The following is a 12,921-nucleotide window of genomic DNA, read 5'->3' on the forward strand; positions in this document are numbered from 1 at the left end:
GTGTGCATGTGCTCGTGTCTCGCGTGTTGTGTATGTGGGGTGTGACGCCTTGACTGTGTGTATATATCAAATGAAAGTAGCATGGGCGTTCGCTGCCACATGCTTTCCGGTTCTGTTCTCAGGGGTGGTGAAAGAGCGTAGGTTTGTCCAAATGTTTGGGTGCTGCACTTGGAGCTGCTTAGAGCACGTGGGAGAGGACAAGCCTTTTCACTTAGGAGGGTATTGTGGCATGGTTGGGGCATCCGGGAGGGTGTGTAGCTTATTTTTCCCCCCATATCAGGTTTCTATCACACAAAAGGACTTGGAGTTTTCTCCCGCTGGGAGGTATTATTCCCCTGGGATGGAAAGTTCGGCATGGACCCACCTTGAGTTTCTCCAACAGTCTAGTGTAGATTCAGGTTTAGGGGTGTCATTTTCTTGGTGTCTTCTAGCTTTCTGCTTCAGACCTTTCCCTTTTTCTGAAGCGTGGTCAACCTGCCTGTGGCGTGAGGGATATGAGAACATGGCACTTGGGGAGAGGGCGGTGAGGACAACTCATGGAAGTGTGCTGATGAAATGTGTCATTCAGTGCGTGCGTGATACCAAGAAGATTGTGTTACGTGGCAGATCTTTGAGGGAAGGCAGCTCCATCTGGATTAAGGACTATTGGGGGGAAAAGCTATATGAAGGCTGGGGCTTCAGATCAACATACCTGGGTTTCTGAGTCAAGAAAAGGGACTGCACTGGGTAAAGCCTGGACCTGTGCTTGAGGGACCCCTGCTTCATGGAAGCTCTGTGCACACACGTATGCGGGCTTGTGTGCTTTCCGGCTCTGCCCCTTCCCGTTTATGGAAGGTCTGAATGAAAGAGAATTCTTGAGGGAGCACTGAGAACAAACCCTTGTCTTCTGAATTCCTGCCTTTCATTCACATTTACAGCTAAGGTTTCTAGAATGGATAGGTCCTGCTTGTCTATCAAAAGATGACCATCAAAAATTATTTTCTTTTTTAAAGCAGCCGTTTCCCGGATGACAGAAATCCACATTGATGACTCCCAGCAGGGACCAGAAACACTGCCCACTGCCGCCTGGCTCCCCAGGTGATGGTCTATGTGCCTGGGGCACCCTCCCTTGTGGCATGACCCTGCCTTGTCATGGCCCTGCTCCCGGAGGAAAGGAGTTACTTGATGTCAGCCACTTGCCTGAGGCTCTGACACCTTGGAGGGAACTCCCATGGCTGCACGCTGCAGTTACCTTTTGAGTTTGCCTACACGGTGCCAGGGCAACCCCAGCGATGGGGTGAAGGGAAGCCCTACCGGTGTTAGCCACTTGCCCCCTTCCTGCTGGAGCCCATGCTCAGTCCCTCCAGGAGCGACTTCCCTTCTGGAGTGTCCCCACTCCTTTCAGTGTCGGAGCGGGCCCCTTGGCCTTGGCTCACCACCTCTTCAAAACAGTTTGGGGAGGAGCTCTCCTTGCCCCTATCCACGGTAGGCCAGGGCAGCGGAGACTCGAATGGGCTCCTGGCTGGCTTCCACCTCCTGGGTCCCTTCTGGGGAGTGTCCTGAGGTCTTGAACAAGCAGTGATTCAGAAACCTGTGGTTTGAGGTGATTTACCCTTTCATTCAACCACTACTTGTTAAGTGCCTTTCAAATGGCAGTCCTGGGGACACAGCAGTGAAGGAGGCACTCTTTTTTGCCATTAGTGAGTTCACAAGCTAGTTGGGGTACCAACAATACAGTGAGGTAAGGGAGAGTAGAGGCCCATGCATGGCACTGTGGGAGCTGAGAAGGGTGCCAGGAAGGCCTCTTAGAGGAGCTGATGTCTGATCTGTAGCCTGAAGGAGGAGGAAGAGTATCTCGGTAAAGGGAGGTGGTGATGGGACACTTTCCAGCAAGAAGGAATGGTAAAACCTGACGGCAAATGGTATTCATTTTGAGAGAGAGAAAAATATGAGAGAGACAGAGAGAGAGAGAGAGATGGAGAAACATAGGAAACAAAGAGGCAGAGAGATGAAGAGACAGAGACAGCTGGACAGAGATGAAAGGCTGAAAGGTGGAACGATGACAGAAACAGAGAACCACAGAATCATGGATTGTTAGACCTGGAAGGAACCATAGCGAACATCCGCAAGACCCCATTTTACAGATAAGGAAACTGAGGCAAAGAAAGGTAATTTGCCGGTCACAAAAGCAGAGTCGGAAACCTAGCTCTCCCGGCTTCCAGTAGGTTTGAGAGAAGAAGAGATAGAGACAGATAAGATGGGGAGAGAAGGAAGTAAGAGAGCTAGGGAAAGGCAGGATGGCTGACATTCACTGGCGTCACCCTGTCAGGATTGTCACACCATGTGGAGTAAAAAGCAAAGTTTAGATGAAATCTGAGCTGGGTCTCTTTTCCTTTCTCCTTTACCTTCCTCCTTTTCTCCCTCTTTCCCCCTTCCAACCACATGCTGTCGACAACTAGATGGCAGGGAACTGGTTGCCATGGCTACTAAATGGCATTCAAGCAGGCTGAATTATTAAACCAGGGTCTTTTCTTTGAAGCCAGGGCTCCAGAACGGAGTCCTGTTAGGGGGTGCGGTAAGTTGCTTCCTTGCTGGTCTGGCTCAAGAGAGAAGAGTGCGTGTTGAGCACTGAGCCCTTTCCCCCTGCTGGGTACAGAGGAGGCACATCTGCTGGGTGAAGAGGTGGAGAGAGGCAGGCAGTGTGTACGGCACGAAATCCTTATACCCAGCCGACTTCCCCACCTCCTCTGCCTAGAGCACAAGGCGCTGGACCACAGCCATAGTGCTCCCAAAAGGGATAAGAATCAAAACCAATATTTGTACGTCTGAAAGGATACCATATTGTTCTAATTCGTTGTTACTTGTAGCCGGAGAGGCAAGAAATAAAAAGGCAGGTGTGTCCGAGGTGTCATCCTACTTGGGCACCTGGGCTTGTGATGCTTTCCTCGCTAGGTTAAGGGACTCTGTTGTAGAACCATCTGGTTGGTGGGTGTGGCCCTCTCCCAGTAGTATGAATGGGCTGCAGGGAGAATCTTGTTTGTGGGCACAATTGTTGTTTGTTTTGATGATGGAGGTTGGGTCGAGTATGGATGCTCTTCTCTGAAGGAGATTCCAAGCCAGGAAAACCATCAGCCTTCTGGCATCCTAGCTCTTTCAACTTTTTCATTATAAAAATAGACCCAAACATTGTATTGTGAATGCCCCTGCTCACAGGCTGATGGGAGAAGGGCTTCAGTGGCTGGTAACTGTGCTGTGTCTGTGTGTCCTTATGGGTGGGGTGGGGACATGAAGAACCCGTTTTGGAACGAGTGGAGTCACTCTCCTTTCCTCTAATAGATTTAGTAGATTCAGAGGCTGGTTTCCTAAAGTGGGAAAATCTCTCCCTCTTCCTCTCTACTTTGTTTCTTCTCCCTTGAGAGGAGGGCTTCTGATTCTCCAGGATTCCCTAGGATTTACCTCCCTTTGGGCAGGACCCAAGATCTCTACAAGAGAGGTTTCCATTGCTTTCTGATGCTTGCACTGGAAAAAAATTCTTAATATAGGAGACCAGATCTGTGAGCCTTTCCAAAAATCTGTCAGCCTCTGAACAACTGATATGTAGCCCTGAATTTCTTTTTTTCCCCTCATGCTCACTTGGAACAGTTTTTAATGTCACAGCTAAAGGCCTGGCTTTCCAAAAGTCTAATTCATTGAGAGACCAGACTCACTTCATTTCAGGGTTGGTGATAATTTTCAGGACTGACCTAATCCTGGGGTTGAAGTTCTGGGCCTTACAGAGTGACCCTCTCAACCAGACCTTCTGGAGGTGAATGAGAACGAGCCAAGGAGTCCCCCCAGTGGACTCGGAGGAAGGGGAGTGGAGCCCTTGAACTTGTGTTTACCTCATTCCCTTCAGTGCCTGTTTTCTGAGATGTGCCAAGCTGGGGGCGAGCGGGTATACAGGGTACAAAGTTGACTAAATAGAATCCCATAGGGAGCTCACAGCTAAGTAGGAAAGGCCAACTGTCCTCATTCAACTCTGGCAACCCCCAAAGTAAGCATCAGAGGATTTGGCCCCTCTGTGCCAAGGCCCTGGGGAACAAGAGCTGCCAGGAGAGAAGTCCCCCCTTTCTCTTTCTCCTCCTCCCCTGCTTCTTCCTCTGTTTCTCTTCTTGCCCCTTTCAATCCTACTGCCTCCTCCCCTCTCTCTCTGGGGCCCTTCTGTGCTCTGATTCTGAGCTTTTAGTGGAAGGTGGGCAGCTGTGTATAGCCACCTGGCAAAGCCCCTCTGGGGACCTACTTGGACTGAAAAGAAGGGCTGGTGGGGCCCCAGGTGTTCACCAGCAAGGGCTCTGGGAGGCATTCCTGCTGTTCTTGAGGGAAAGATATGCAAAGAATCAGAGACACCGTGGGCGAGAGAGCACTCTAAGGGATTCAGATCTAGAAAGCCTTGGAGATGCTAGTTGGACAGTTTTTAGGGCTGCTTTTTTGTGCTCTTGAACTGCCCCCTGGGGAACAGGGTCTCCCTTAGAGCCCTTGGGTGGCCGCTGGTGACCCTCAGACAGCCTCTAGTTCTCTCCAGAGGCAGCAGAGATACTCTGCCCTGTGGCTGGGCCCCCTGTGCGGGTGCATCTGGCTCAGGGACTGGTCCCTCTTCACTTCCCCCTCTCCGTGAGCTTGAGTCTTAAAGCCACCACCTCGCCTCCGTTTCTCTTTCGATGTAGTCATGCTCTCCCCATCCAGGTTCGTCCTGCCCAGCGAAGCAAGCGCCAGGACCCTGGAGCCGGGGTGAGGTCCACGAACAGGACCTTGGCACCCACTCCCGCTCGTAAGCTGGGATGATGTTTCCGAGTGGAAATGGCCTGTGGAAGTTTGAGGTCACTGTACTTTTTGCACAGAAACCCTGCCTTAAGTTTCTCACCCCAGGCTGTTTACTACACAGAGCCCTGCCCACAGGCAATTCCACCAAGTGCCCCCTCCCCGCCCCCGTCGCCCATCAGCCGGGTGCGCCCCGCCCTAGCCCGGGTGTGCACGCTCACGCCTGCCGGGCGCCCACTTGCGCGCGCTTCCCCGGCCTGGACAGCTCTTCCTTCCTCAGCTCCGATACAGCTCCAGACTTCCCATCGCCTTTGTTATACCCCCCACCCCACCCCGTCTGCCCCTCTGGGGGGCACGTGTGTGAGTTCTCTTGCAGACTGTCAGAAATTTCCTTCCACTCTGTGGGCAGGCGACAGATTTTTCAAAAACTGCTTCCCTTTATTTTCCGTTTCACTCCCTTACCTCCTCCTGCCTTCCTTCCCCCTTTTTTCTTTTGACTGCTCCCTCTTTCCCCTTCAATTTCACTGTCTCGCCTCTCCCCTCGCTCGGTTCCCCTCCCCCCACATGTTTGCTCTTTTAAAATCATTCAAGGATGTCTCTGGAATACTAGCACACTCTCCCCATTCAGCCGAGCGCGGGACTCTGCATTAATTCCAGGTAAGACCGGGGTTTGGTTTTTGCTGCCCAGGAAATGGTGGCTTGCGCCTTGGTGCCCGCCGCCTGTGGGGCGGTGCTGCCTTCCCGGGGCCTCTGCCCGGGCTCGGTCCCCGGTACAGCTACCTGTTGGGGACGGGCGGACTGTGGAGAGTCCTAGTTTGCCTGAACCTTCTTGGAATCGTCCTCTAAGCTGCTTCTTCCTCCCCACGCGCTGCCCATTCCTTTGCAACTTCCGTGGCAGTTTCCCTGGCGTGGGAAAGCCCTGTGCCGTTGGGGGTTTTGGGGTGTGTGCGGTGTGCCCCTTGGCGGAGGGCAGCGCTGGCATCTCCTTCGTGGTCGGGCTTTTGCTCAGCCGGCAGCGAGGGAGGTTCGCGCTGCCTGGGAGCATAGCTGGATTTGGAGCAGGTGCCATCACTGGACTCTGCCGGCCTGGGGCCTCCTGCCACCCAGCAGCCAGTCCTGGAACCTGGAAGTTTTGTGGGGGGACCCCTGGAGGGAGGGCTCGCTGAGCAGGGACTGAGCCTCCAGCGAAGTTTCTGTGAAGGAAGCTGTGTGCGCTTCTGGAGGTGTCGTGGGACTGCTAGGCTGGATGACTGTGGGTAGAGCCGGCTGCCTGCGGCCAGTGGACCGTATCCTGGGAGAGGGCTGGGAATTGCGGCTCACAGGAGGGAGGGGTTGTGGAGAAGAAGCCAGGCTGCTTAGAGTGATTTGCTTTTTGACATGGTTTGGGTCTCCCTGCGCCAGAGCGGTTAATTGCAGGGCCTTTCCCAGGCATAAACCTCCCAGCCCTCTGCGCCTGGTTGCTTTGTGCCCTTTCCCCAGAGAGGATGATGGGAGACACTTCCCACATCTCCCTGAGATCAAAGCTTCCACCTTGCTCTGGGGACCCAGGTGGCAGTTTGGCTACTTGCTCAAGAGGGGAAGCCTCCCTTAGGCTGGACCTGCGACTCTGTGGCCACTCAGAGCAGGGGGTTCAGCCCGACCCACATCTGGGGCCTTGTCATGATTCACCTGCTGTTGCCTTTGGAGGCCATTGTGTTGGAACATTGATTCTTACCTGCTCTTGGGGGTGCAGAGCCACGCCCTGTCACAGACACATCTCCATTCGAGGAAGAGCTGGAGGAACCAGGACGGCTTAGTGCAGAGAAGAGTTTTCATGGAAGGAAAGGAAGTTTCTGATGCTTAAATGAGAGCATTGCTTCATCTTCGCTGACATCAGAGCCAGGGAAAAGGGACTTTCTTTACTGCGGCTCAAGCTAGGGTGGACTCCAGGGGAAACTTCCAGGTGACAGTTCCAAGAGGAATTACTAATGGGAAATATAGAACTTTCTTTTCTGCAAATGGGTGGGTCTTGTAGGATTGTGCAGCCTTCTCTAGCGCGTAGAAAAAGATGACCTTTTCTTGTTGTTTGATTCAGTTCTACTGTTCTCTCACATGCTCAGTCTCCGGCCAGCTAAGATGTTCTTACCATTTTGTAGTATTGGGTAATCATGTAATTTATTGTCCAAGCTGGGACACTTTTGAGAGTGGACAGAGACATTGGTCATAATTACACATGAACAATAGAGACTGCCCAGACAGATAAGGGTGGATGATTGTCCTAAGAGTGACTGTAGAATCAGAGGCAGGGACAGTTCACGAGGCAACGTTTGATGCTTTCATGTCATGTGTGTATTGCATCTTCCTTCCTGGCTCAGATCTCAAATGGATTTTATTTTGGTTCCCCCCTGGAATCCAGCTCTGAATACAAATCTCTTTCTTTTGACGAACCCCTCTTTTCCCAACTCCACCCGTCCCTCCAAAAATCCCATTCCCACAATGGAACTTCATGCTCTGACAACAGGGATTACAAATAAAGGGTGATCTACATGGAGCTCTTCCTCTGTCTGCTTCTTTGTGGTATTTATGACTCTGGGGCTCCCAGGAGGCCATCTACTGCCAGGAATTATGAGTGTTGTGCTGATGGCGGCATGATATACAGAGACCGGCCCCTTGAAGTCACATGGTTGGGCTATTGGATCACTACTGTCAGACCTCGTGGGCTCTCCTGAGGCTGGGGATGGGGTGTGTGTGTCTTGATTTCAAACGGAGAAACTCATGTTCAAGAAGCATCCTGTTGCAGGGAAATATCTGGCTTTTACCTCCTGTCTTGTGTGAGGGAGCCCCTGGGTCTGCCAGACAGCCACGTCCTTGCAGGGCTTCAGAGACTGTAGCTACCATTTATCGAGTCATTACTGTTTTGCAGCTACTATACCAAGCCGTTCCTTGACTTTATTGCAGTTAATTCTTATCTAACCCTATTAAGTAGGTGTCTCTTTTATAGGAAAGGAAACTGAAGCTTAGAAATATTAAGTAACTTGCTCAAGTTCACGCAGGCAGTAGGGGCGGAGTTGGGATTCAAACCCAAGGCTGGCTGGCTCCCTCCCCGCAATGTGGCCTCTTTGTGCTGAGGTTGAGGTGGTCAGTGTTTGGCGCACAGATTTAGTCCTACCTGTGCGGGGTCCTGGAGGTGATGGATGATTCCAGACTGGGACGGGTTGGGCTGTCGTCTTGTCCACCCTGCCTGGTTCTTGACTCATGTTGCTCCTGTCCTTTGTGTCAGCATTGTTTTTTTCTTAGTGTCTGTGAAGTTTGGGTATGGTCAGGCACTCTCTGCCCTGCTGGAGACGTCTCTCCCGCTCCAGTGTGCTCATGCTTGCCTGGGGTGGTCGGATTGTCTCAGGAAAGACAGAGCATAGGTTACCGTCTGGTTGTTAGGGTCTGTCTGTACTTTAGTCATTGAAGCCTGTGTCTGTCAGGGTCACAATGGAGTGAGCCCAGTTGTCTCGGAGACTGACCATGGCCTTGACGTGGAGGGCACCTCCTCATCCTTCGGTTTGCCCAGAGGTAATTTTACAGATTCCTCCTATAAGGGAACCTGACCATACCCAGCTGACAGTGTCTTGGTTAGGTCCCTCAGAGCCTTTTTCCATCTTGTAGGCAAAAAAAGAGTTTTAAGTAGATAATTCTAGACATTGTTTCCACATAGTCATCATTCCTATTTACTCTATGGCACCATAATCAGCTAGTCTAAGAACAGCAGGCTGGGATGCGGGAAGAGAGGATGACAGCCGCGGTTAGGAGTAGATAAAAGAACACTGGCCTGGGAGACTTGACTTCTAGCCCTGACTCAACCCCGTTAAGTAGCCAAGTGACCTTGGGCAAGTCATTGAACTCCCTGGGGCTCATTTACCTTGCCTGAAAATGGAGGTTGGGCTTCAGGGTGACTTTGCACTCTGTGCTCTGCAAATCCTAGGCAGACTGCAAATTCTTTCTCTCTCACCCTCTCTGGATAAGAGGTACGGGAGCAGATGGTGCTGGTGGATTGGAGTTAGAGGGGAGGGGCCATATACTTTCTAATCTGGGTAACAAAATCTAGGGCTACTCGGATGGACACGCCTTGTCATGATGGGACTATCACTGTAGTTGCAAAAATGCAACTTGAGGTCAAGGTAGCTCTCCGTGTCTTCTGTGCTGCAGAGGGTGTCTGTGTTGGTACCTCTCTTGTGCTTCTTTTGGGAGTCCCCCACTGTCTCATGAACCAAACGTGTACACAGCCTTTTGCTAGGAGGAACGGGAAAGTACGATGACAGTGACATGGTTCTCACTCTCAAATAATTGGTTTCTAGCTCTAAGTATAGTACTTTGAAGAAGTCTTCATTTCTTTTACCAAATTATATGACTTCTGACTACGGCATAATGGATCTGGTCTTGCTCTGATCCTTACTGGCTACAGACCACAGGCAAATCACTTAACTCCTTAGGCCTCAGCTGTATGAGCAATACTCGGGCCCAGTACCCCATCTTTCAGAGAAGGAGCCTGGACCCAGTGGTTTCTCGAGGCCCCCCCTCCATTGTAAGTGCAGTGTTTGTTCTATGATTTTTGTCTCCCATCGTTTCTCTCTCTCCCTCTCTTTATTCTTTGTCCCCCCTCTTACCTAGTCATACAATAGAATTTTTTATTGTTTGTTTGCTATGTTTACTGAGTAGGAATTTTATTCTTCTTACTTTAAAAAGTGGTAAAGAACATTTTATATTTCTGCCTCTTCAAAGGAAGTAAATTGAATCTCTCTTGACTTATTTGGCCCTTGAGTGATATTTTCTTCAGTATAATGATCCTAAATACAGACAGATTTCCATGCCTTCTGTAGTGAAGGATTTTGTAATGTCAAGTGAACACATACCTAACCCTTGCCTCTCTTTTTGTCACATCTCAGGCTCTGGATTAATGAGTTTTTCAGTGCTGAAGTTTCAGAGTTCTGGGTACTTCCACCCCTGTGCAGGAAAGCCAGCCTGTCCACCTCAGAACCTGGGTGCTGGCCCAGAGTGGCCCCCAAGGCGGTTGGAGGGGAAGGAAATGGGAATGGGGGGCAAAGCCCCAGATGTGAGCCTCCCCTCTGCTAATTAGTGGAAAAATCACAGCCTCCCCTCGTGCCCCCACTCCCTCCTCCTCTGCCATCCTCTCATCCCACCCTGCTTCCTTCCACAAGTGTATTCTGGTGCCTCTTCTGGGCTACGCACAATTTGCGTCCTGGGAATATAGCGGTGAACAAAGCAGACAGATTTCCTACTTTTGTAAAATTTATATTCTACTGCAGGGAAAGGGTAAGGGAGAGGGAAAGGACAAGGGAGGGGGAAGGGAGGGAGGTGAGGGGGGGAGACAATAAATAGACAAATTTGTAGGAAAAAAAATCAGACTGTGATAAATGTCACCGAGACAATTCATATAGGGTGACGTGGCACGGACGGGGCAGCTCTTTAGATTGGAGTGTCGGGGAGGCATCTGAGGAGGTGATATTCCAGCTGAAGATCAGAATGGCAAAAAAACCGAAGCAGGGTCCAGGTCACCAATTCTCCATGGCCACTCTGAGGAATGAGTACAATTGTACGTGAAAGTGTTTTGTAGACTATAAAATAAGGGCAGTGCATTTCATATCCCATTAGGCAAAATTCCTTGAAGGCAAGCCTTGTGATTAATTAGTGTTTGCAATCTTAGTACCTAGCATGGGAGTAAATGTGGGTTGAAAAAAATTACGTATATAAAATTGGGACTTCAGAGGGGATTTTTAAGAAGTAAAATAAGATGATGTCTGTGGCAGGCCTTTGTTAAAAGAAGACAACGTTCCTTCCACTCTTGCCTCTACTGGAGATTTCCATACAGTGTCCTGGGGAGAGTGGGGAAGGTTCCCTGGGTGTCACCAGGGCAGAGAGGGATGGAGAGGGATGGGCGATTCTGAGGGAGTAGCTTCCCAAGGAAATCCCAGTTTGCTTTGTTTTGCTTTTCATGGTCTTCTTAACCCAGAGCGGAGGCTAACCTATCTGAAATGGGGAGGAGATGCCTGACGAAGGCTCCCTCTCGCCCTCTACCCTGGGGAGGAAGGCATCCCTTCCCCCACTTCTTTCCTCTGGCCCCACTGCCATCTCTCTCTTCTCCCCAGCCCGGGGCCTGGCTCATCAGGTGCCCAGGAGACCTCAGTCCATTCTGCGGGCTGTTTTCTGTGACTCTGCAGACCTGCTCCCCTCCTTGCCCCTCTCCTCCCTCCCTGCGGGTTGAGTCAATGCAGCTCACCTACTGATGCCAGTGACTCATGGCTTTTCAAACTCGCAGGTGTGAATCACTCAACTTGAGATGTCTTGGGTGACAGCTAAGGGAGAAGACTGTGTGCCTGTCCCTTCCCCTCACCTTCCCATGCTTTAACATGCTTCCTGCGATGAGAACCTGGAGCGCTAATCCCACGGCCCTTCACAAGACCAGTTCTGGAGTATACGGAGTGGGTCTTCACCCACATGGTGCAGTCCTTCAGGGAGAACATCTGTCCCAAAGTGTGGTTCCTGGACCGGTAGCGTTAGCATCATCCCAGACATCCTGAATCAGGAACAGGCTGGGGCCAAACCCTCCAGGGGAGTCTGATGCACGTTAAAGGTTGAGAACCGCTGTTAGAGGCATAGATGAAGGGATGTTCCAGAAACGTGGTACTTTACATCTCTTGGAGATACGGGAATTGTTAATCCTATTTTATAGGAGCAAACAAAAGCCTCCAGAACCCAAGATCACAGTAGGTGATTCCTGCCAACTTTTTACCCAATCATTTTTAATTATAGAAAGTGGAAGAAGAGTTTTCTCTGATTCCCCTATGTTTTTTCCTTTAAGATAAAGAGTATGTTTTAGTTATGACTGTATACCCTTCCTGTGTTGTCTGGAACATAACATAGTAAGTGCTAAATAAACTTTCAGGTGGGCTGTGGTTATGGCAAGAGCCATAGGAAAGGTTTTGGGTTGAGAGACCCAAATGAGGGCAGGACCCCAAATGTATTATAGGACTAAGTCATTCCCATGTCTTTGGATACCATCTTTATGCCCCAAACTCTTCTATTGGCTGACTTTTTCTGTATAATAAGTGATCCCCAAATTCTGTAGTTGATAAAAACAAACTTGTAGTATTTCTCACAATTCTCTGGTTGGTTGAGTGGTTTTTTTTTTTGTCCTGGACTGGCTTGGCTGGGGTTGGCTGGCCTTACACAAAGTGTATGGGTCATTAGTGGAGGCGGTGAGACCCTGGGATGGCCAGAGCCTCTCTCCTGATTTCCTACCCTCAGAAAGGCTAGCCCAGGCTTCTTCACATGGTTGCAGAGGGTTTCCAGAAGCAAGAGAGAGGGCAAGCACCCATGCACAAGGCTTTTTCAATACTTTCTTTGTGTCACAGTTGCTGTTGTTCCATTGCCTGAAGCAAGTCACAGGGGCAGGCTGAGAATCAATGTGGGAAGGTCCTCCCCGGAGCAGACATAAAGATCAGATTAAATGTGCAAAGATTTAATTAGGAGAAACCCCTATAGGAGGTAATGGGGAGGGAGCCGGGAAAGGCGGGAAGAGCTATCAGAACTCCATGCAAGTCTGATCCTGAGTGGTGGACAGAAGGAAGGAAGGTTGAGTGCAAGGGTCCCAGCCTGCTCTGCCATCTAAGGGTGCCCACAAGGCTGCCAGGAAGCCCTCGAGCCAAAGTCGGCTGTGAAAGGGTCTCGTGTCTCCCAGGAGTGGGCCAGCTTTTGTGTCCCTGCCCTGCTCCCTTGGCGCAAATGCAGTACTGGATTTCAGAGCCCAGCGGCTGGGGTTCTTGGTCATTTAAGCCCCTGTAGTTAGATGCCTGCCAGGTACCTTCTCACGGCTGCTCTGGGGCCATTACTCAAACCATTTCTCACAAGTCCCAAAGTTACATTTCCAGCTCAGACCTCTCTTCTAAGATCCAGACCCCTGGATCCAACAGCTTTCTTATCGTCTCCGCTTGGCTGTCCCAGAGATACCTCAGATGTAACATGTTCAGACTGAACTCTTTGTCTCTCCCGCCAAATCTGCTTCCCCTCTAGCTTTCTCTGTCTTGATGAGCGGCACCCTCAGCCACCCAGAACTCTGGGTCACTGTTGATTCTTGCGTCTCCCCAGGCCCTCAGGGAA

The 12,921-nt window shown here is 50.7% G+C and overlaps 1 protein-coding gene across 6 annotated transcripts in view; it reads left to right on the forward strand.

Annotated features, from left to right (window-relative positions):
- The first annotated feature begins 5,042 nt into the window (after positions 1-5,042).
- CACNA1E (calcium voltage-gated channel subunit alpha1 E) overlaps positions 5,043-12,921 on the forward strand; it is a 412,260-nt gene continuing 404,381 nt past the window's right edge. For all 6 annotated transcript variants that reach the window (XM_033092609.1, XM_033092608.1, XM_033092610.1 and 3 more), the window contains exon 1: positions 5,043-5,433. The gene's annotated coding sequence lies outside the window, so the exon portion shown is untranslated. The remainder of the gene's footprint in view (positions 5,434-12,921) is intronic.

The sequence above is a fragment of the Rhinolophus ferrumequinum genome, chromosome 22 (assembly GCF_004115265.2).
Source record: "Rhinolophus ferrumequinum isolate MPI-CBG mRhiFer1 chromosome 22, mRhiFer1_v1.p, whole genome shotgun sequence".
In the NCBI taxonomy this organism is placed as follows: Eukaryota; Metazoa; Chordata; class Mammalia; order Chiroptera; family Rhinolophidae; genus Rhinolophus; species Rhinolophus ferrumequinum.